The sequence below is a fragment of the Barbus barbus genome, assembly GCF_936440315.1.
Source record: "Barbus barbus genome assembly, chromosome: 22".
Classification (NCBI taxonomy): domain Eukaryota; kingdom Metazoa; phylum Chordata; class Actinopteri; order Cypriniformes; family Cyprinidae; genus Barbus; species Barbus barbus.
In genome coordinates this window covers 4,177,194-4,203,244 of record NC_136750.1, presented here as the reverse complement: position 1 = coordinate 4,203,244, position 26,051 = coordinate 4,177,194, and the positions used below count along the sequence as shown (strand labels likewise).

The 26,051-nt window shown below is 37.0% G+C and overlaps 1 protein-coding gene across 3 annotated transcripts in view; it reads left to right on the top strand.

Annotated features, from left to right (window-relative positions):
• Positions 1 to 26,051, top strand: part of LOC306888187 (xylosyl- and glucuronyltransferase LARGE2s) — a 69,481-nt gene that overhangs the window by 23,626 nt on the left and 19,804 nt on the right. Inside the window, exon 1 of one of the 3 annotated variants that reach the window (XM_079446365.1) lies at positions 12,625 to 12,846. The exons of the other annotated variants lie outside the window; for them this stretch is intronic. The gene's annotated coding sequence lies outside the window, so the exon portion shown is untranslated. Of the gene's footprint in view, positions 1 to 12,624; positions 12,847 to 26,051 lie in introns of those variants that run through there. 3 annotated transcript variants of the gene reach the window in all.

Genomic DNA, 26,051 nt, shown 5'->3' with positions numbered 1-26,051 from the left:
AGGATTGTGCTTCTTACCAACATTTTATGCTTGGGTGGCTTTCTGTTAGGAATCTTTCCAACCCAGGTTCATGAAAAATAAATTCCAGTGGCAATATTTTTGCAGAAATTATATTTTGTTGCTTCTTGCATGTTTAGTGGCAGTTTAAAAGTGAACAGTCCAGTGAGTGGCTGTAAAAAGCATGTTCAATTGTCTTTAAAACATGACTGCGCTAACATTTTATTATATTGTGCTCTAATGTCTCTAATAAATCAACTGTACACTAAACCCAACTGACAGTGTTAAAGAAAGAAAATATGAGATAAAAGCATATTTGCTCAAGCAACCATGCCGTTTTGCCTTGATTTTACATGGTTTGGATTTTTTATTGAACCGTGTTTCACGGGACTTGTATCCGAGCGCACCGCATCACAAGTGCATTGCTATACCAGGTGCGCTACTGAGCAATTTTACTACATTGGAAAAGACACACATATGGAGCTGGTTATGTGATGCACATTAAAATTTATTAGTTTACAAATCACGCACTATGATAAAAGTGCTTTGAGGTGATACCATATTATTGTGTAAGGATCCGCAAGGAAATACCTCGTTATTAATCAATAATCTGCCCCAAAATGTGTGAGAAAAGCGACAAAAGTTGGTGTTTAACTACCACGGGTGTTCATTTCAGATGGACATTTCTTCTGATTGTTAAAGTTTTTTAGAAGATATGCAAGTCACGGCAGATCTTTTCTTCGGTACACAGTTTGTTTTGATTTTGTAGTTCCTACAAGTTATTTTTAAGTGATTTAATTGGCAGTTGCTAATTTTGTACGACACAATGTCAAGGCATATCTTTTTCACTTTCTGCAATCTTTCAGAGCAATTGGCAAGACCCTTTCCTTTGTAAACTCAAACATGTTTACCATGTTTGTAGTTTATGTTCAAGGTTTTATATCCAGACATCTTACTTAGCAGCCCTGCCACGATGTGATCTGCAAAGCTTTTCATGTGGAGGTCAAAGTGGCATATTATGTTTTTGTCAAGAGGTGTGTTGAAGCTCTGACATGAGCCATGTGAAAGGGCCTTAACACCTACAAATGATGGAAAAAAAGTCATCATGTCAGATCAGCAAATGTTAAATAAAGCTGTTTATTTGCTCAGAATAAAGCTCGTCATCATCCTTCCTTAAGTGGTTGTCACGGAAACAAATCATTGCAATGCTAAAGCCCTAAACAACTCACTTAAATGTTATGTTTTCCCATTTAAAGGGCAGAGATGCACACGTATATACTTTTATATCCACAAACAAACAATCCGTGCAACTAGAACATTTAAGAGGGTGCATTAGCCAAGCTCATGAAATATTGATTGTTTCACATTATTCAGTTTTATCTATGATAATGGCTTTTGGGTGCTTTGCTATCAGACTCTGTAGAGCATCTGTTAGGCCTCCAGTCAAGACGTTGCATCTTCTGGATTGGAGTTCAAGTTACATCCGCTTTCAGGAAGAAGTGGATATCGAAATGTTTAGCGCTGATGTATTAGAAGCTGCTGATGGTGTATCTGTCGCAAATGTGGTGTTTGTTTCATCAAAAAGAACACAGTGATTCTTTTTGTGCTGGAACGCGACTGATGCTGATGGTTTCTACAGTGTGTAGGCAAGTTGCTAGAGAATTAGCGTGTGTGGAGGTTGTGCAGACCACAACCCACAGGCTGCCCTTGGCTTCGAGGAGGCTGAGAAACAATAAAGGCTCCTGAGAGGGGGCAGAGAACCCTGCTGGTAAATGCAGCTTAGACCGGCATGGATTTCCATACTGGTCCAGGTTGGTCTGTGTGAGTTAGAGTTGGTAATGGAAGATCAACTTCTGAGCAATACAGATTTTCTCTGGGAACCAGAAAGACCTCCAGAAATGACATATTTCACCAGAAAGGCCATGTTGTTTACCTGTACTGTAAAACTTAGTTTGTGAAGCTGGTTTTTCTGATGCAACTAGAAGTCTTGCTGGTTCCCAGAGGAAAGCGCATAGAGCTTGCTCTTCCCGAGGAGACTTGCAGTTACTTTTTATGCAAGTATCAACTTTGTCTAAGGTTTATACCTGTAAACTATCAGATTTTGTTGATAGCACATCCCCATAACCCAACCACTGAAATCATGAAATTTTATACAATTTAACAATTTTAAAAAAAAGTTTTTTCCCCCATCGGTGATGAATGTTAAATAAAATGAAAAAAGAAGACTGTTCTTGAGAGTGCGGATCATAATTTCTTATACAAAGTAACTTAATAGATTTACACACCAAAATAAAAAGATCAAGTAAAGGAGGAGCGCGGTGCAAACGACATTGTTGAAATATTGTGGAGTTCAATCTCTGAGGAGAAACAAATGAGATTATTTGGGGTTTTCATTTGCTCTCCATTTATTTTCAATTCTGTCTATGAGAAAACATGAGGATAGTTAAGAAACTTAGTGAAAACATTACCTCACAAGTTCCTATTGTTGCCTGACTTTATCCTGATCTGACCTTTAACCTTTCATCATGTGTAAGTCAGCAGACCCTCTTTCTTTCCCACAAGGTGTACAACACACATAAGAAAAGGCCCTCCATAATATAAACCAAATCAATCATGTTCAATCTCCGAGCCCTTAGGGTTCAAAACAGGATATGCTCTTTTAGGGTGTTTTATAGCCATTTCTTGTTGTTAAAGGAACTTTTATCCCAGTCTCCCGTTGGTACACCCTGTGTTAATACCTGGCGGTGTTCTCTTTCAACGCAGAATTGGATTGCTTAGGCCTTCGGCGGCAAAACTCGGATAAGCGTGGCAGATGCAAGCTGTAAAGTCTGTCCCAGGGCCTTGCTGGTGTGGAGCAGAGCTGTCTCCGACAGAATGAGAGATTGTAGGAGCTAGTTCAGATGAGCCTACTGGAGATCACTTTGTTTTGAAGGGCGGTGAAGAGGAGGGGAACGCACTGTGATTCATGCTCCCCTAATGGAAAGCTCTCAGTGCCCTGGAGTACACACTTCACTACAACACACTCATACTTTTCATCTGCAGGAAAAACTCTTCTTGCCCCCTTTAGAAGGTAGAAGAATAGGGAAAAAATGCTTTCCTCACATGCAGGCCTCATAAACGCCGCACGATCTTTTGACACCCTGTTAATCCTACCTACTGAAAACAGATAGTGGACAGCAGGGCTTCTGCTGTCATCCTTTATCATAACTTGATTAAATTTACCACCGTTGGTTTAAAATGCATCTCTGATCAAATTATAGGAGTTCAAACGGAGTGTCTTATGCAAATGACTTCGGTTTGACGAAAAAATAAAACAGAAGCAGATGCCTTTTTAGCCGTACCAGGTCAATTTATGGGGCTTTCAGCCGTGTCTCAGTGGAATGAGCATTCCCACCTCTTTCACTCACATAATTGAAGAACAAACTCCTTTAAGCATTTGACTGACACGTGATCTCTCGAACTTGGTTCTTTGCAGGGGTCTGAGAGGCTTTTGCAAGAATTGTGGCTAATTGAATGCCTCAGATGAACTCAGACTCCTTTAAAGTGAACTGAACTCCACCATCTCGGGCGATAGTCTAAATTAAGCTTTGACTAGTTAGCTTTGCCAGTCCGGTAGATGCCATGACTAATTATCCAGGGAAAAATCATGGTTCTACAAGAGCATATTAAAACATTGCACCCTTCTTTCAGTTTATGAGAAGAAATATTTAATGAGATTGAAGAAATTACAACAGCTATATCATATAAAGGATTTTTATGCATTTGGCAGACACTTTCATCCTTGGTGTTGCTGATGCCTTGCCCTGTGCCAGCTTAGCCACAGAAATACATACTGTTGCCGTATTAAAATTATTATTATTATTAATCATTTGTATTATTTTATTGGATCCGACTCATTTTATAGTAATAATAATAAAACAACAACAACAGATAATATTATTATTAATATTAATTGATTATTCTTAATTATATGTTGCTGCATTCAGAAGGGCTAATAAATTGTATAAATATAATATAAATATAATTATATAATTATATTATAATATGAATATAATTGAAAATAAATCAATAATAATAATAATGACAGAAAAAAACATAATAATATTTATAAATTCAGTATTGCTTATATAAATTCTAAATATTTATATACCAATAACAATAAAAAATATATATATATTTTATGACAGGCGAAGGTTTCGGAGGCAGTGTGTAAACGTAATTGACACGTGATGTCGTATTTATTTTTCAACGTGTGAAAATTTCGGACTCAGTGTGCAATGACCTTAAGAGTTATGGAAAGTTGACTGAGACATAGTCGCAACTACAATGGATGAAAATTAGGTCAGGGACATTAAAAGTGAAAAGAAATGTGGGTTCATGTTTTGGTCCAGTGAAATAGATTATTTTAAAGAAGACTGTATAGTGTCTGTTTTATTAGCTCAATTTTTTTTCCTTTTTTTTTCATTAGAAAACATATCACGCCCAGTGATGTATCCTCAAACACAAGATGGCTTCCAAAAAAGCTTTCATATCTGGTGTGCCTGATAATGCTAACTGGCTCCTGTGAGATCCAGTAAAATCCTTCAACGTCTAAGCGGGAGTGTGTGTGTGTGTCATTGATGGTGAAAGAGAGTTAGAGATGTCGTTTGTAAATGAGAGATGACAGTGTGCGACAAGACAGCTCCCTCTCAGTTTTATCCGATTCGTATTTTTCATGTGCAAACAGGCTCATGAATAATGCAAAGGCAGGTTAAATGATGTCACAGTTGCAGAACAAGCTCAGTGTTTGTTATTGATATGCATGTGCTGCTTCCGTGAACGTGGGTGTGTTTACTGTGAGGGGAAGTGAGTGCATGAAGCCTCCTGCTATTTTGTGGGCTATGAAACTGGGAGACATGCACGCCTCGGTTGGAGAGTGAGATCGAGAAGATTTAAAGAGAGGAGTTAGTCTCAGCAGCCAGAGAAGTGGCGTCTCAGTAGATAGATAGTTAGTGAACCCAAGATCTGGGTGAAAACAATATTGGCAGCTTCCGTTCCCCCACTCACAATCTGCTGTCTATTTACCAAGTAGAAGGCCAGGCTGCCTGCACAAACTCCCAGGTTCAAAACATTGTTGTTATGTAGGATAGCTTCAGCTTTTCTTTGTGGAAAATGAATGCGTAAGAATATAGATTAAGGTCTACTCAGGGCGAGATGGAAAGTCCTCTGACCTTCTGCCGAGACTGCCAACTCATTCTTATACAATAGACTTTTTTAAACAGCTTGTGAATGTGTCTATCGACTTTCGCTGTGAAGCCCATGTAGCCTGATTGGATCTTGCATTGCACCATCTGGGACCAGAACAAAAGATATTCTGCGTAAGCGATCGTGATTAATTCTCAGAAGGTCACAGCAGATGTCCAGCAGAGCTACAGGCCTGGATGTGAGGTTTTAGCCCTGCAGACCTTTCAAAGGCCTTCACAGCCACAGTCATATTATGTGTTCAGGTGCTGGTGGTTTGAATCGCTCTCCCAGGCTGCTCTTGAGAACACATCAGAAATCTGCCACAGATTTTATTTTTCGTTTTCTAAATTGCATGACTGTGGGAGCCTGGCCAGGGACCAGCGGACATGAAGTCAGTAGATGAACCTTGCTCAATATGATAGATGGAGATGTTGAGTTTGAATTTGTCATTAGTTATTTGATCCTGATTCATTGGAAAAAACACACCTCTACCTACATTTTTACAAAACTCATATATACATAAATGCTCTATACAAAACTAAACATACAATTCACTGCAGTTTCCAGCTGAAAAATGAACACTAGTGGCAGTAAAACACCAACAACATTAAATCCTGTTCACACACATTATGATTACAGGGGCAGATTATCAGTTAACTCTTCCCCATGATTGATGGAACTTTCTGCCATTTATGACACAACACTTCACTGCCTTGAAGTTGTTGAAATTTTCAGGCAATCCATGTTTTCAATATTATATGGTAGGGGGCGCTATTACACTTCTTCTGAAATGGTACAGAATCTCCGGATCCAAATATTTACACACATGTAAGCTAACGCGATCATCCAACATTGAACAGCAAATAAATCAAATCTGCATAACATTACTAAATCAAATGTCAAATCCATGAAGATGGACTGTGCAAGCTTTGAGGGTGTTGATGGGCATGATTTACTTAATCTTTGTTTTGATTATCGTTCTGAATCCGATTGGAACCTATTTTTGACAAACGCGATTTTCTTAGACTTTCTTCTTTCTTTTGATATATTGTATGTTCAAATAATAAATCTTACAACAAAATATTCTGAGTGCCACGGATTTTTGTGAAAATGATCAAAAATTCTGGTGCTGGCTAGCAACTTCATAACAAATCATAAAAAAACACGGAAATAGTTATTAAAGACTTATTTTTGTACAGTTCATTGCACAATATTATATTATGAGCTCCAAACATATTTTTGATTTGTAAACTAACATTTTATGCTTGCATCGCATAACTGTTTCCATATGTGTGGTTTTTCTGATGTAGTAAGCTTGCTCAGAAGCACACCTGGTACTGCACTTGTGATATGAAGTGTTCAGGTACGAGCCCCTTTAAACATTTGTCACAATAAAAGACCTTAAAGACTTGAAGAAGGAAGCTAAAATGATATGGTTGCATTAGTAAATGTGTTTTATCTCACGTTTGCTTACTTTAGCCTCATCGGTTAGGTTTAGGGTCGGGTTTTGTGTAGGTGGTGCGTTATTTTTAACGCAAAAGAGCAATAACCTTTTAGCGTCATGCACCGGACATTTAATTTACAAACTGCAATGATACATACAAAAACCACTGTAGTAAAAATATGTCAGATTCATATTCATCTGTCATTTGGCACCACTGAGGATATTTCACATTGAAAGTGTTGCGAAACATGCTAGAAGCAATGTAATACCATTTTGCAGAAATATCGACACAGGCAAGTTTATCCATGGAGCCTGGGTTGGATTTTTGATCACATTTCATTTCCAAACTGCCACCATACCACAGCTAACCTATTAAAACATTGCCAGATTCACATAATCTTTTTTTGGATAAAACTGAACATGCTTTTAGTGCCACTCACTGGAAACATGAAAGAAGCAACTTAGTATAATTTTGCCAGAGGCATGTTTTTCAAATGTGCATGGATTACAGTTATTGATACTACGGTGCTTCTGACCTCTTTGTCCTCCAGCAATAAGGGTTAAAGGTCACGTGTAGCTAATGAAAGGGGTGTTGAGCTAATGGATGGCTTCACCACAGAAATTTCTCACACGCTCAACACCCCTCAGCTACATATGACCTTTAACCCTTCATTTGCAAGGCATGAGAAGCTCAGAAGAATTACGGTGCCAATAACTAATAACAGACACTAATAACAACTCTCTCCATCTGTCATACTGAGCGCATACTCAGCATTTTTATCTCCATCCCTGGCGGGGTTCCCACGACCATGAAAAAATGGGAAACAACAGGGAATTTAGAAATGGCTTCGAAAGAGTATGGAAATGAATCATATCTTAAAAAAAGAACAGTTATGGAAAATAGTCATATGGCGATTTATAAAATACAGATTATAAAGCAGCTTCACGGTAATGTAATTATTAATAATAGTATTAATGTTCTTAAATTATGAAACAAATACAATTTTAGCTCTGAAAAGGCAATGGTGTTATTATTCAGCTCAATTTAGTTCGGTGTGGATTCAATTTAGTTCATGTTAAGATAAAAATAATAGTCATATTTTTATTGATTTATTTATTTGCAGTCTCTATAAAATACTTTTTTTAAATATCCATATCCAGTAATAATGACTGAATAATTCATGGAAAATTGTTGGAAGTTCATTAGTCAGTGTGTGGGAACCCTGCACTTGCCAATCTGCTAAGCTCACATAATACCTCCCCCCTCACCATGGCAACAAGTTTGGTAACTATGGTCAACCTTTCAAAAAGCGGCCTTCTTAATTAGTGTGATTAGCACAATTAGTAAGAGACATGGGCATAAAGAGGACATTCTTTTCTTTTATAATGAAACCGTTGGCTTAATGCGACGGTTTGTCTCGTTTAAGAGTTTAATAAGACTCTGGTGTGTACGTGTGGGTGTATGAGGAGCTGATTAAGTTCACTCAGCAGAGGTAAGATGCTGTCTGTGTTATTTTAGTCATGTCTGAGGTCTCAGATACAGTCGCCATTCGGGATGCAAGCAGCTGACGCTGCGACTGGGTGGAACTCCATTTAGAAAAGCTGTCTGGAGCCGGAGATTGGAGTGACCGAAGAGAGACAGCACTTAGCCAAGCCAAGCTCTCTTGCTTCTCATCCTGCACTTGTCAGGACTAAATAAATTGTCACTTTTCCATCAGCTTTATGTGTGTGCGCTTGCGCGTGTCAGTATCGATTATTTTCGCTCAACACCTCACAGTCCTCAAGCAATATTCTGTTCCCATCAGCCACTGAGAGTCCAAGTGAAGCACAATGCAGAGACTTTTTGACCTCTTGACCCTTGTAAGTCTTCTGTGGTGGCCTAGGTGTTATATTTCTTGTTGTGTTGTCATGTCAAAGCCCTCTGTCCTGACGGCCCTCATGAGTTTGTACGCACTCTGGAAGGAGGATTAGAGAGTGTTTTTACTGCATGTTGGCATTGTTAACATCATATCCTACACGAGTCTATGAGTTATAAAATGTGCTGGTGACTGTATTCTGGTGAGAGAGGAAGACTGATGAACAGAATGTAAGTGAAATAGTGAGATAATTCATATGGCAAATGTCAGGCAGAGTGTTTTAGTGGATATAGTAGCGGACAACAGAGGAAACTCTCCAGATGATTCAGTGTTTATCCCTCGCACAATGACTAAACCGGAGATTAGTCCTTAAATGCTAAGCTCTGGGTTTCTACAGCTATTATTTTTCAGCAAATTCGTCACAGAGATTGTGATATTGTGTTCACGAGGATTATAAATATGCAGCTGTCGCAGCCATAAACACATATGCGCCAACGCGTTGGGTGGTGCCACTCATGCGAGCAATGCAAGTTCAGCTTGTGTCACTTCATGATTTATGAGTTATCATGCTTGATTCCCTCCATCATGCTCCGTTTATTCCTTACTATTTGCGAATCCCAAAATGAAAAGAAATAAGAAGATTTCATATTTTGATTACTGAAAATAATCAGTATAATCAAGTAATGAGAATTGGAGGTGTAAATATGCTAAACTGTAATGAAAGTAATGGAATGACAATGAGAAAATCTAATAGTTTTCCTAAAAGTGGGTTTAATTTTCTTAATGCAAAATCACTTAATTGATTTTCTTTTTGGATTTCTTGGATAAAATATAAACTGGGTATATTTTCATGAGGTTCACTCAATATACGTATATAAGTAGCCACTATGTATGGTGATGTAATTCATCAGTTGCAGCCAGTTGCTATAGTGTGTGTGTGTGTGTGTGTGTGTGTGTGGCTTAAACAGTTGTTAGAGAAACCCAGTGCTCCTCATTCTACCACTCCCCTCCTCCTCATGCACAGGACTCCCCTTGGAGTGATAAATTGGTCTCATCTCCCTCCATGGTGTCTTGGTTTACTGTCACACCTTCTAGTTCCACCCCCAGGCTTCTCCAGTGGCCTTTACTTCCTTAATGAGGAGAAAACATGAGGTGTTAACTTATCAAACATTCATTTAACTGTCATCTTATCCACAGTACAAGCAGGGGAGGACTGGTCAAATGGTAATTTTTTTTTTTGACGTGATCGACCCGGGTTCGAATCGAAACGTTTTTTTTTTCTCCATTTTCAAATTCCAAATCACATCAGAAAAGCATTTATTTTTTAATACAAATGAAGGAAATAATCAAAAAGTTGAATATTAAGTATCGGGTAGGGTTAGGGTAGGTGTAGGGAGGGCTTTATTGTCCAAATAAGGTGACATCCATTTAATAATTTGACTTAAAATAGAAATTTACACTCACTCAAGTTATTATTGCATACTGTTTTATAATGTATTTCAATACTATAGTGCATATAATTGCCATTATTTGCAATAAGTAGTATAAATAGCAGAAAATCCTGCTATTTTAACACAGTGTAAATAGATCTATAGCTATTTGCATTTTGTACTTCGTGTAAATAGCATCTATCGCTAAGAAAATATGTTATTTTCACTTGGTGCAAATAGCCACTGCCTTAAGTGATTCTACAACGGGTTACATTTGAGAGATATTGAGTTCGCCTATAAGGTGATTAGTCTGATTAACATGACACACACACAAAGAGACATATACTCAAATTGAAGAATTCTGTTGTTTCAGGTTTCTAGATTCTAGGTTTATGTTTATCATTGTCATATTATACATTTTAAGTTCTGCTCTTTTTATGTAGTTTTGAAGTATTTTAGTTCATACAATAATATATATTTATTTCACTCCCATGCTGAAAAATAAAAAATAGAAACCAGCACATAATTTGTAATGGTTTTACTGATTATAATGAGAATTGTATTGGTTTTAATGGAAACTGTAATGGTGCCTGTTGGTCTCTACTGGTAATTGGTCGTTTAAAGAAACCCCAAAAATTCCTAATGTAATATATCCCAAAACACACTACAGGAAACCATTAGTAAAAGTTGATACAAAAGTTTGTAATGTTTGTAATGATATTTACATCATTAGAATTTCTGTGATGGTTTCTATTGTTTTTGTCAGCAGGGTCTCCATGGGTTTTGTGATGTTATTTGTCATAAATGTGACAGGATTGCTGCAATATTGTGAGATATAGCGACTGTTTGTACTGTAGTTGTGGTGGGCCTATTTGGGAGAAAATCCAGGGCCGTTTTTTACTCCCAGTCCGTCAGGGCTAAGCTGGTGCAGGTTTATAGTCAAGACCATCTCTTATAGCCACACTATCTCACAATAACCAAATATTGGTGAAAGTATAAATAATAGTGTATGGTGCACCATAGCTCATTTGCAATTAAAATGGATGGTTTGGTTGATTGGATTAATAGTATTGGCTTTTATTATATTATTTATATTTTTGACTATATTACATTGTGATGAATAATAAGGAGGTGTCAACTACAATGTTGCAACTTGGTGCAAGTTTAACACTAGCCATTCAAAATGCAACCAGTGATTGGCAGACCATTCACATGACATATTCAGTGTTTGCTTTGCGTTAACAGCTCCAGTTTCACACATAAGTGATTTTTACACATTGTTTTGTCTCTCTAACAATGTCTTTTAGAGTACAAAATGAGATATTAAAAACTATCAAAATGGTACCACTTTATTTTAAGATGATAGTTATACACATTACACGCACTTACTATCTCTAATTTATTTTAATTTGTTAAAGAGTTTTAAGAAATTTCATTGATTTTAAATTAAAATGTTATTCATTGTTTCTTTAGTATGTGCAGAACCTCTAAGAGGAAAAAAAAAATTGATGCATTGCATTTGCTACCTAATGTGTTGCGTTCACCCAATAATGTTTTTTGCGGTTATGAAAATAATATAAGATGAGAGGAAAAACATTTCTTGGGGCAAATGCTAAAGCACTGAAATACATTTTTGTCAGCTTCACCTCATGTTTTTTCTTCACCATATCCCCTTAAGGTCTCCATAGTTATGGTTCCCCCTCAATATTATTTTCACTATGACGTTTTCACTCTGAAACTGTGAATATTCAACCTTGATATTGACCCCCTGTGATGCTATTTGCAGCACTTTCCATGTAGAAGTCAAAACATATGTTGAGCAGTATATTAAAATCATGGCAAAAGTCATGTGAAGGGGCCTTTAGATCAACATACACTAATGGACTGCAAAATAAAACCAGGAACATTTTGATTCCATATTATCTTTGTCCAATTTGTTCTTTTGGGATACCAAATATCTTTGAACCTTACAATGTAAGTTCACAGGACGTGTGTAAATCATTGAAACAGTAATTCTCTTAGTGATACTGAGCAGAGCGTAGAGATGACGTGATTCATTAAGAGACTCTCCAGCTCGTCCGCTGCGATAAGGGCTTCTAATGAGAGCCTGTAGAAATCTGAATGACAAAACATGCCGTTTCATTGTCTGATAAGAATGCTTGATTACACTCGTCTGGAGCTGTCGTCTGCGAGCGCATGCGTGTAACATCTGTGCTGCAGGCTCATGTTGCCAGTCAGTGGAGAGGTGAAGCTTCCCAGACTCGTGCATTCCTGCACAACCCATCTTTTGTCATGTAGCAAGAGTTATTTGGAAGGTGATAGCCTCCCCCCTCTTTCTCCTAAAGTTCATGCCAGTCATCTTTCAATAAAGAAAGAGAGGGAGGAATGGAGGAGGAGTGAGAGTGAATGAGCCAGCAGAGGTAAGGCCATTTAGTAAATCAGGTGTAGCAGAAGGCTCAAAGACGGGTTGAAGGTTTTTCCTTCATGGCAAAGTCAGTGGCTGCGGAGTGAGTTTAAAAGCAATTACAATATACTTTAGAGCGTAAAGAGAGATTTGGAGAAAGACAGAGCAATAGAGAGAGGCCGAGAGGTGGCTTTGATCCGAACGCGAGACGTGAACCTGCCGTGGCACGCTTGCAGAGAGGTGGAGGGAAAGAGGGGGAAGTTTTTTCTCTCCTTCCCTCTCAGACACATATGAACTGACACAGGTAGAGCAGTTCAAAATTTGCCTCTAGTGATTCATATCATCCCAAAATCTCATGCATGTCAGGCGTTGCAACTTCATTCAGCTCTCAGACCGTCGTCAAAGCGCGCTCAAGCTGCCGGACAGAAGAAGAGAAAGAGAGAGAGAGAGAGAGCAAGAGAGAAGGAGAGCCGGCCTTGGCGCTGAGCAGAGGTGAAGATAAGTGTGTTCTTTCTCCCCCTTTCAGCTCTCTGAATGCAGGCTTTGTGTATGTGGCTCCTTTTTCTTGCTCTGTTTTTCTCCCTGGTGAAATGAGTCTTCTATTGTGGTGTGAGGTATTGTCCCACTTTTCCTTCTTTCTCTCCACTCTGTAAAAGTTACTGTGTTTTTGTGGTGCAGAGATACTTGGGCTTTACAGCACTTTACAGCAGTACAGCTGTGTGTGTGTGTTTGCTGTCTAATGAATGTATGGTGTTTGTTGAGGTGAGGTCCTTTGTTTGTCTGAGGGGGTTGGATTACTTTAGGCCAGGGACAGCATTATTAGGTAATTCTTACAAATTATATATATATTAATTTAAATATTAAATTAAATTTTTTATTTAAAATTAAATCTTAATTATTCCAAACGTTTTGACTGGGATATATATATATATATATATTCTGCTTATTATGTAGTAATTAGTAAATGGCTTTATTTTATTCATTCGCTTAATTTGAGACATTTTGTCTTCCCCTGCACCGGAATCGACACAATGGCAGACAGCTCTCAGCTCACTCAGGTCGGGTCTAAGGTAAGACGGCCTTGTCATCAACTATCGTAGAAGAGGTCTGTACAGAACTACGTCATTCTGACAGGAATCTCAAAACAGCCTGATTTCAGAAAGGGGATTTTAAAATAGGGATTTAAAAAAAAAAAACTACTGGGTGGATGTTTATCATTATAGGATGGATGTGTACACATACTTCCAACACACATTTATGTTCAAACAACTTGAAAAGTGAATTTAGCATCTGATGACCCCTTTAAAAAGAGCTTTGAGGTCAGCCTGGATTTCCTCATTGTGCGGAACAGAGATTGTAATAGAAAACATTTCACAGGAAGCTCATCTTTATCACTTAAGATGTACTTCTTCTGTACTCACTCAGCTTAGTTCATCTGAAGTTGATCTGAAATGCCCCCTCTCATCTGTTATTTCGTAGTTTAGATACTTTTTAAAATGAAAAGGAGCTTTTTGTGGAAAGAGCTGTTTGCTGATGAACCCTTCAGAGCTGATCAATGTTCCTTTCAGGCACTTGTGATGGTGCTTCCATGCAGGCGAAAAAAATGAATGAATGGGCTAAATGAATGGACACCTCTAACTGGAGTCATTGATTTTCAGTATGGGACTGAAGCTGGGAGGAATATGCAGTGCTGAATAGTTTGCCTGACAAGGGCCGCATCCTTGAACAGCACAGAGATTCAAGTTCATAGTGGCTCCAAACACAATCCAAAAATAATGAGTGTTTCCAAACATACTGAAGCCCACAGAGGTTGAACTTTTTTTTTTTTTGGCATGTTTTCTTGAGACCACGAGGAAGATAAGTCATAACAAAAACATAACACATCTTGACCAAACAAAGTCCTTGAGTAATATGATGAAAAATAACAGTATTAAAAGTTTGAGATCAGTATTTTTTTAAACTAAATACGAGCATTGATATAGGCTAGGTAAGTGACAGTAAAGACATTTATAATATTACATTAAATGTTCTTTTGAACTTTCTATTAATCAAAAAATCCTTTAAAAATGACATATTCCATAGAATACTAAGCAGCAAAACTGTTTTCAGTACTGATAGTTATGTCTTATCACCTCACCTCAAGTTAGATTTCACAATTGCCATAATTGAACCAAAATTCAAAACATGAATTTTGTTGTAAAATCAGGTTATCAGTGGTATGGGAGTACCACTGATAACCTGATTTTACAACAAAATTCATGTTTTTGACTTAACATGTCAGTCATTGTAACTAACCTATGTTATAAATAGCTAACTTTACACTGTAAAAAAATCTGACATTTACAGTAAAATACCAGCAGCTGTGGTTGCCAGAACTTTACAGTAAAAAAATATGATAGTAACATTTTAGGTTTTACAGGCTTAAATTAAATTCACAGTAAATAGTTTATCCCCTGGTTTCACAGACAAGGCATAAGGCTAGTCCTAGACTAAAATGTAAATCTGAGCTGTTTCAACTGAAAGAAACTTGCACTGACTAATCTTAAAACATGTCAGTGCCTTTGTTTTGTCTTAAGATGCACACCAGTAATGCTTTTTTCTAAGGCAAGTTTATAAAAATTACTTAAATGTCCTAATTTAACAATGGCCTAATCTTGATTTAGGCTAAGCCCTGTCTATGAAACCGGGCCGATATGTGACCCTGGGCCGCAAAACCAGTCTTAAGTCGCTGGGGTATATTTGTAGCAATAGACAAAAATACATTGTATGGGTCTAAATTATAAATTTTTCTTTTATGCCAAAAATCATTAGCATATTAAGTAAAGATCATGTTCCATGAAGATATTTTGTAAATTTCTTAAATGAAATGCAAAATTTACTTTCATCTGAAAAAGAGGACTTTGGACCACTGAGCAACAGTCCAGTTCTTTTTCTCCACAGCCCAGGCAAGACACTTCTGACGTTGTCTCTGGTTCAGAAGTGGCTTGGTAGCCCTTTTCCTGAAGACGTCTGAGCGTGGTGACTCTTGATGCAATGACTCAAGCTTCAGTCCACTCCTTGTGAAGCTCTCACAAATGTTTGAATCAGCTTTGCTTGACAGTATTCTCAAGCTTGCAGTCATCCCTGTTGCTTGTGCACCTTTTCCTACCCAAATTCTTTCTTCCAGTCAACGTTGCATGTAATATGCTTTGATACAGCACTCTGTAAACACCCACATCTTTCAGTAATGACCCTCCATGACTTACCCTCTTTGTGGAGGGTGTCAATGTTCGTCTTCTGGATCATTGCCAAGTCAGCAGTCTTCTCCATTATTGGGGTTTCAAAGAACAAGAGATACCTGGAATTTATACTGTAGGGATGGTCATTAATTGAAACTCAAATGTAAATATTCTAATATTTTGAGATACTGATTTTTGACTTTCATCAGCTGTAAGCTCTAATCATCAAAATTAAGACAAAAAACGTTTGAAATGTTTTACTTTACATGCAATGAATCTAAAATATATGAAAGTTTCACTTTTTGAAATAAGTTACAAGGAAAACTTTTTCACGACATTCTGATTTATTGAGATGCACCCCAGCGACTTAAGACTGGTTTTGTGGTCCAGGGTCACATTTGATATTTTATGGGTGGTAGTATGTTAATGTGCTCTTATTATGACTATGAAACTAAATTCCTCCAATTTTAATGTAGTTCAAACTGATAAATGATGGCGCTAGTAATGCAAAGGTCATGGGTTTGTAGACAGATGGGCTGATTATAATCAACTTTAGATTGGCCATTTAATGTTGAAGATGAATGGATGATGGATGAAAGATGATGGAATCAATTAAAAAGCTTTGTGACATGGTGTGTTGTCCTGCTGGTACTAGCCATCACAATATGGGTACACTGTGGTCATAAAGGGATGGACATGGTCAGAAATAATACTCTGTAGCATTTAAATGGTGCTTAATTGGTACTAAGGGGCCCAAAGTGTACCAAGAAAATATCCCTCTCACCATCACACCACCAGCAGCCTGAACTGTTGATACAAGGCATGATAGATCCATGCTTTCATGTTGTTTACGCCCAATTCTGACCCAACCATCTGAACGTCTCAGCAGAAATCAAGACTCATCAGACCAGGAAACCTTTTTCAATCTTCTATTGTCCAATTTTGATGAGCCTTTGCAAACTATAGCCTGAGTTTTCTGTTCTTAGAGGACAAGAGTGCCTCCTTTATTTATTTTTTCTGCTGCTATAGCCCATCTGCCTCAAGGTTTGATGTGTTGTGCCTTCAGAGATGCTCTTCTGCATACCTCGGTTATTAACGAGTGCTTATTTGAGTTAGTGTTGTCTTTCTATCAGTTTGAACCAGTCTAGCCATTCTCCTCTGACCTATAGGCATTTTTCGCCTATAGAACTGCCACTCGCTGGATATTTTTTCTTTTTTTTCAGACCATTCTCTGTAAACCCTAGAGATGTTTGTGCATGAAATACTCAGACCGGCCCGTCTGGCACCAGGAACCATGCCACTTTCAAAGTCGTTTAAATCACCTTTTTTCCCCATTCTGATGCTTGGTTTGAACTTCAGCAGATTGTCTTGATGATATCTACATGCCTAAATACATCGAGTTGCTGCTTCTATCTATCTTTAAAGTTTCTGTCAGTGATTTAAAAATCATCTCCACAGGATTGATAAGTTTGGGAAGCTCTGCTCTGCACCATGTGACTTGGTGATGCACAACTAAAGCACAAGTCTTTTTAAAGTACTGTTTATCTCATGGATGGCAGCTCTTTTTTTCTCATTATCATCTATCACTCTGTCTGTATCTGTATCTCTCTCTCACGCTCACACACAGACATATGATTGAGGCTTTGTGGTTTTTTTGACTATAAGACACTAAGACATTGAAGCTGATTTGGTTTCCTGGCTTGGAAGAGAGAAAGATTAGCCGGATTTCAGGCCTCAAAGGGACAACTGCAGCATGTGAGGAGATATTAAGTGGAAAGAGAGGGATTGAGCGAGGGAGGGAGAGAGCAGTGTTTTTGAAGATTAGCCCCCTAATGCACTGGGTATCAGACCAAGGGGACGGACTTGCACACTGAGACTTTATGAGTGATGTCCCAATATCCCTTGCTGCAAAGCCACTGGAGAGAAGTTCTTAATGGCTGTCAGTTCTCCTCTGGTGGCTTAAAGATGGAAAGAGACATTTCAAACCTGGGTCTGTGCGGTTCAGTCTTCAAATCTTTTGAAGTTCACACACGCCTAGAGATTTTCTGTTGTTAGTTCGGGGTGCTAATGATCAGACGTATGGCATGTCTCTATTTTGTGGTCTTGTATTAAGCCAGCATCCAACAAATCTGTGCTCTGAGAGAAGAGACAATACGACTAATTTTACAAATACAAATAATCGGTCCAGCACATACTCGCTGTCAGCTGCAAATAAAATAAAACTTCTAAACTGACGGATTGAAACGCTCTGCTTTGGCAGAAACTCACTTATGGGCCTTTGTGTTCAAAAACATAAAGACGGCATGCAAAAAATGGAACAGAATGCAGTGGTTAAACTCTTTTTACTATTTTTAACACAGCCTCTTTTTAAAAGTCAAATACTAGCATAGTCATATCTAGCATATTTAAATCTACAAACAGTTGTAATAAGTATTTTTTGCACCCTGTCTAACCATAACATACTTAACATGTTATTTTAGTATCATTTTCTGTTTTTATATTTTACATTTTCACTTTTATTTTAGTTTAAGTTTTAGTAATTTGATTGTTTTTGTCATTTTATATATATATATATATATATATATATATATTGGGTTTTCCTTTGATGGCCATATTTTTTTCTGTTCTTTCTACTGTAACAAACACTGCAATGTCAAATAAGAACACGTCTTGTGAAATAATTCATAGTAGCTGGAGGCATTTTAATGCAATTAAATTAAAAAATCTCTAGTCTCTAAATTAAAATGAAAAAATCTCTAATATCAGCCAGTAGCTAATATGGTAAACTTGTATTGGGAAACCCAATTAACAAGGTATCTTAGAAGGCAGTGTTTTTTGTTGCCTGATTAGAATGTGAGAAAATCTTCCTAGTTGGAAATGTCCAGACACTGGAAATTTAGAAATGCCCGTGAAACACTTGTGTGCAGGCAGCGCTGAAGTAATTGTGCTTTAATCAAAGAGATCTTGTCCCTGATTATATTCACGATTACAATGTCCCTCATTTAAAAAGGTAACCGCTGTAATTCCAGGCCTTCTCCACAGAGTTCCCCTTCCATTTTAATGACATTATCATACTGTGACAGACAGCAGCAGTGGAGCTCTGGTCCCACCTGTGCTGCCCACCAATAGAACATGACAAAGACAGAGCTGAATAGGTGAAATATTCATCTAAATTATGTAAATTATGTAGCAGATGTTTTATACAGTTGTCATAAGAACAATCACTGTAACATGGGGTTACTTTAAGTGCTTTGCTCAAGGGCACAATGGTGACAGTTCACAGCCTCCATTGTGAGTGTGATATGGCACACGTCAAAGGTAATACTGAGTAATTTACTATTTACTATACTTACTATTGCCAGCAAGAATAATTCAAAATGAAGCCATAAAATCAGTTGAGTGAATGATTCAATGAATCACTTTACAAAGATCAGCTTTTTAAACAATACATTTAACTGAATGATTCAATGACAGCTCACTCATTACTGAATGAATCAGCATTTTTTAACGAATCATATGAATGATTCAATGACTCCCTCATAAAGACAATGGCTGAGCCTGAAATCTCATACTCTAGGTATAGGTACTTCTTTTGAATAAGTAATTACTTTCTATATTCTATACAGTACGAATGTCTGTAGTATGAATATAATCTGGATATACTAAATTGATCATTTTAATTGTCATGTGACCTACGGTGTCAGTTGCGTTGCTTCACTGCCATTCACAAAACCTCCCGTGGCCTCATGGTGTAGTAAAGTGTCCATTGAATAGGTTTTGCTTACTGTTTTATCAATACTACATACTCTTTTCGCATGCTGTTGCGCATACTATATACAGTAGAAGTTTGATTTTGGAGGCAGCCAGTATTTTCTTCAGTTCCTGAATGAATCAGTGCTTTTGAATAAATTGGTTGAGTGAGTGATTCAAATGACTCACTGATAAAGATGGTCGCTTGTCGCCACCTACTGGCATAACATTGTGACTTACTGAATAAGTCACTTAAAGAGTCACTCTCGGAACGCTGCTCAAGCCAATCAGATTCGAGGACCGTAGTTTAAAGGAAATTATTAATCTATCTCAGCTTTAAACTAAAAAAATACACACTTCAGCTTTAAGTATGTCCTTATGAACAGCTGATACTATCCTATCCTGCTCTGAAATCACTACAAAACACCATTTTACGCCCTTCTGCATTTTCTACAAAATAAGCATCTACATGGACATATAGAGATATGTAAGCTGTTCCAGGACTGCCGACGTGTCCTTTTACACATTTATTGAACTTCTATAGGTTGATAAGTGTAATGTTCAGAGAAGAGAGCGTATGGACAGTTTGTTCACCCTGATCAATACCGGAGTGCACTAAAAGGGGCTCAGTGGTTTAATGTGTGCTGCCCTACTGCAGACGAGATGAGTATGTAGGCTATAAAAGACAGCGGGGGCTGAGTGTTATGTATAGTATTTCACCTCCCTCCACTACACAACCTCGGTAATTCCTGTTTTACTAGGGCACCTGTCCCTGTAGAGCAGGCTTGCGAGGCTCGTTGCTTGTTCAGCTAAAGATCCTGCTGAAAGCTGCCAGCTAGTCCACCTTGACCCGGCTCTGTCCTTCTCTCTTGCTTTGCTTCCTTTTTTTACTTTCACGATCACTCTTTCTCTGTCTTTTAATGGATTTGGGTGGAGGCCTTTTACCTCTTAAAAGCCCTGTGTCATAAAGATCCTCTGCAAAGTGACCTATTAAAAAGCATCTTAAATTGAAGCCATAATCTGCATGCATTTCCTGTTTGGAAAGATTAACTGGGCAGTACAGATTCGGCTGAGATGGCGTTTTAGTGTTCAGTCTGAGCAAGATTAGGCAGGTTTTGTAATATAAGACACAAAAGTGTGAGTCAAACCCCAATGTGACCTCAACTCTAAAGCATTTGTGCCGTTCTACTCCCATAAGCATTAGAGACAAGCCCTGAGGTGATGTTGTGTCATCCGTGGTTTCTCCTTACTCTCTATTCAGAGAATATTAACAAGCAGTAGATGAGAGATATGAACAGAGAGATTTATGTGCTGCTGATCAGACCGCCATGCTATGGAAAAGACAAGTTTCAGCTTACCCGTGCCAATGCAAACAGAAGACTTTCCCCCTTCTGGGCCCTCAAAACAGATGCCACATCTATTATACTTCAGCAAACAAGTCTGGATATTTCCTATACTGCACTTCAAGATTTATGAGGTTTTAGATTGGTATTCTTGGAAAAAAAAAAAACTAAATATGAGGTAAAGTGAATATTTTAACATAAAATACGCACCTTTAAAATTATTGAAAAGTCCTGCATTTTCAATGTTCTGCTCAGCTCAAATATTTTTTTATTAGCTAGAAATTTCTCCTTGTAAGTGCAATCTCTGTAATTTTTTAATGGAATGATTATCTAGTAATCATGATGGACTGGAAATATAATCAAAATTCTTGGAAGGGATGAGTCGAATTAACATTACTGGTTGTTCCTTTGAATCTCACATAATTATTTTGAGTAATAACTTTTTCAATTTAAATTGAGCATATTTAATATACATTATATTAACATTATATTTAATAGACACTAATATACACTATGCCTTATAGTATGATAATACGCTTATTAATTTTATTAATAAAAATAAAGGTAAAAATCAATGGTTCCATGATGAACCTCCAACATTCATGGAACTTTTCCATTCCACAGAAGGTTATTTAAAATGGAAAAAGGTTCTTTGAGGAACCAAAATGGCTTTTCTGTGGCATTACTGTGAAAACTTCCTTTTGGAGCCTTGATTATTAATACAATCCAGTGCAATTCCTTTGATTTACCTTATGCATTATTTCCAGTTTTAGAACCAACCAGGTGTAATGAGGGTGAGAGGGGTAATAAACTGTGTTCTGATGACTCCGGTGCTGGCAGCAGTTGAAAGACGTTCTCTAACTGCAAGGGGGCACATAGTGGGAACCTGGCTGTTTGAATTTACAACCAGCTGACCTTTAGTGCTGGACGTCCACCACCAGGAGGCCTGTGCAGTCTGAAATCACAGGAGAGGAGAAGAAGGGAGTCCGAAGAGAAAAAACATTTAAATGTAATTAAGCTGTGAGGTCAGGTAGATGTGTCCAATCACACCATTAAGAGGGAAACAGACAAAAGTTGGCTTTTTGTATTAGAGTTTAGAATTGATTGGATTATGTATCAGAGTTTAGCCTGTGTGTGTGCCCATAATAATCCAGATTTGACCATTTTTATCAGGGTGTTGTGGGAATGGAACAAAACACAGATGTCCGATGTAATAATAAGAAAAATAAAGTTTATAAGGCTGGTAATTGTAAATGGATGAGCAGGATTCAAAGTGGGGTAAAACAGATGAATTATGCCCAACTTTTAAATGAATGTGCTAATATGCCATGTTGCTTGGCAACCGTCAATGGCAGGCAGGCTAATTATCTATACAAATGGTTTATTCTGATTTTTGTCATTAATACATGTCATTATTGAGCTTTGGTTTCTTTTATTATATCACTGTTGCAGCTTAAGGTCATGTGCATGTGCCAAATTTCTTCAATTGTAATATTGGTGTTGATGTCAGGTGCATATGTTTAAAAAAAAATTAAAACATTTCTAAACATTTCAAAAACATAAAAAAAAAATGTGTTAGAGAAATTTAATTACAATGTTTATTAAAAATGTCAAGTTGTTTAACCATCTCATAACCATCAAATAAATTGCATCTTAATCTTTTTTCCAGGTGAAATTAATTATTCATTCATTCATTCAGGAATTACGTCTAACTATTTAAAAAAATATATTTTTGAGATTTACTTGACCATGGCACACAGTAAGGGTCTGTATGGGTCCTTGTAATATCATTTCTTTTTTCATGGTTTTCTTGACACATGACAGCAACATATCTCAGATTTAACGGACAAAAGTGTTCATTCAAAAAGTATGATTTTTTTTAAGAAATAATAAAATATTAATGTTAATTACTATAAATTAGACTTGTTTTCTTAGTTACACACTCTTAAAAATAAAAGTTGCAAAAGGGGAATCACAGTGAAGCCACAGAAGTACCCTTTTTTGTGTTCTTCACGGAACCTTCGATGCCAATGAAAGGACTATTAATTTTATGTTTAAGAGTGCAGTTTTATGAAAATCCTACCAGGCTTTTTATTCAGAAATTGATGTTGATTCTGAAATATGTGCCATTTATTGTTCGCATAAATAACATTTAAAAAAAAAAAGTATTAGAAGATCTGGAGACAAATAATGGGTCATGTAATTGACCCATGGAGATATTTTATGGATGATGACGCAGTTTACGAAAGACCGAAAGAGCCACGTTGCGCCACTGGTCGATTGTGGGTGACTGAGTTAAACATTATGTACGACTGAAGGAGACAGTCGGTAATTTTTTTTTCCATTTAACCTCTTTGTACTCCTGTCAGTGTGAATTTTGTCTGTGTAATGAAGAGAAGTTTTTAGTGGTGTTGTTGGTTTTAAAAAGCCTGCGGAATGCACTCCAGAAACGGCTGCCTCTTCTGTAGGTTAATTGCTTGAGGTTATATTTCACAAGGTCCATTAATGAAGGTCCACTGTGTGTCTACAGGACTGCAGTCTGTTTATAAAGACCCACTATGTTCGTTTATGCTTTATTCTAACTCATGTAGCGTCTTTCAGACTCAACAAGACTTACATACTCGACTCACTTTTGTAGTTCACATGAAATCATTCCACACCTTTTCTTCTTTTATCTGTTTTCCCACCAGCCACACATACTTGGCATTCATCCCTAAAGTTTGAGAGAGTGTTTTGCAGCCATGGCAAGTGTGTGTGTGTGTGTGTGTGGGCGGATGTGATCTGGTAACGAGCGGTGGAGAGCTCAGGATGGCCTTGAGTGTTCAAGAGAGCCACACATAAGCGACAACTAACAAACTAACAAAGGCTGGTGTCAGCAGAGTCAGGTGTTGAAGGACAACATTTATTAAACAGTTACAGTAGTGACCACACAGAACAGCTCAACACAAGCTCAGAGACAAATAAAGCGCACGCATACAAACAAACACAATGTCTGAATTTTATGAAGCCTAAAACAACATTTTGACTATGCTTGTGTATTTTGACGAATTAGAATCTTCGACTACAGTATTCATTGAAGGCCGATTTTTATGGTAAGTGTGTAAGCTTTCTTGGACCATTTTAAATTCAGGACTTTCAGTTGCTAGTCAGAGGCGGAGGTATAGAGGGCGGGTATTATTGTAGAGAGAATTTGATTGGATGAAGTCATGAATATTTTGATTTGTTTTCACAGAGGAATAGACTATACGTTTTAAATACTTTTTCTTGCTAAAACTTTCGCGAACACAATGACGGCAGGCACACAACATCATAGGACGTTAATATTTGGTTAAATTTCATTTGCGATGTCAGGTGACCAAAATTCAATGTCAATTCAATGTCTAATGTTAATGTTAATATGATGTTAAAAACCGATGTCAGCTGACGTTAATATTTGTTGTTTTTAGGTTGTGTAACCAAAATCCAACGTGAAGTCAACATCAAATTGGTGTCAAATACTGACATCAACCTAATTTTCATTCTCAACCAAAATGCCACATCTGTCCGACATCATGTCCAATTCAACCTGAAGTTATATTGACATTCGGTGCCTGCTGGCATTATACAGATATATGTATAGATATAAACCAATAATACATTATAAATATGGGAACTTTAATCCATTATTATTTAAATTGATATAATGTATACTGCAAAGTTTTAACCTGCAATTCTTAGCTTAAAGAGAGATTTTCACATTATGTAACCCATAATGAGTTTTATTGCTATAAATGAATGTATCTAGATTTGTTAAGAGATGCTAAATAATAATTTTTGACTATAATAAACTCAATTAATTTAGATGTTACTATTTTAGGGTATCATTTAGCTGTACACCTATAATCACAAAGCTTATATACATTATATATTAAATTTAGCATATTTTTATTTTATTTTATGGCGTTTTGAAATGTTAGAATAGCATGCCTGGCTCAGTATGGCATGTAAAATAAAACCCAAAAAGCAAATAAATATTGAAAAGCCCAGAAAAAAGCCTTGAACTGCAGCTGTGTGAGTGAAGCAGTCATTAATAAACATATGAAAGTCAACGCAGTCAGCACCTGAAATACCACCTCTGAATTCCCATGAGGGAATAATCTCTAAACAGCACACTCTCTATCAAGGTGTATATATATATATATATAATATTATTATTATTATTGTCAGCATCCAATCTTGCTTCCTGCAGGCATATGTCTAATTATACTGAAGCATGATTAATTAAACTCATAATAAAACAAAGACAATTTTGTCTCTCTACTGTCTCCTTTCTCCCACTCCCTCTCCCTCTTTCTCTTTTTTCTGTCATTAATCTGCGTCTGCTGGGCTGATGGAGAGCCTCCCACGGCTCGCTCTTTAATTAAGAGTGGTGTAAACAACAATGGCTGTCGTGTTGCCCACGTGGCGTGAACACAGACATGAATGCGTGCTGTAAAGTGGCGTGCAGAGAGGCTTAGAGAGTTACTCTGGACAGCCGCAAGCCAGGAGTTTACTGAGGCCGGAGCCCTGAAATGTTTTTAATGCAGACACAATGCTGCACAAAAAAGGAAAAACAACACTGAATCAATATGTATTATTATACCAATATCTGTAATATCATCAATAAGAATGTCATGCTGTACTGAAGCTTTTATAGGCTTGCTGAAATGCATTTGTTTAGAAGCTTTGATGAAAGCCGTACCTGTGGATTTTCAGTTATGTATTATCAGATTTTCTGTACTGATTTTTTTTTCTGTAACTGTTTTATTGGCAGCTGAAGACATAATATAATTATCCCAAATATTTTATATTTAAGTATACATTTAAGAACACTGAGCAGCCCAACATAGCAACACAGACTCAACCAATGGCAATGCAAATGGATATACAGTAGTCACATTTAATTATATATTTTTATATAAGTTATTAATCGTTGTTACAACAAGAAACACAATTTAAGTTACCTGAAAAAATAAATAAATAATTGTAGCATCACTATAAAATACTTATATATCACAGTTTCAAAAAATATACTAAGCAACAAAAATTTATTTCAATACTGATAATAATATAAATAAATATTATTAATAATCGAGCAGCAAGTCAGCATAACAGAATGATTTTGAAGGATCATTTGACACTGAAGACTAGAGTAATGATGCTGAAAATTCAGCTTTGTTATCACAAAAAAAAAATTACATGTTAAAATATATTAAAGTAGAAAACAATTATTTGAAATCGTATTATATATAGATAAATTATTAGATACATTTTATATATTTAGTTTTCATATATTGCAGTTGGACGAAACCTTAAAATATTATTGTATGTTACATGTAAACCCCCTTGGATTTCCTAATATCAAACA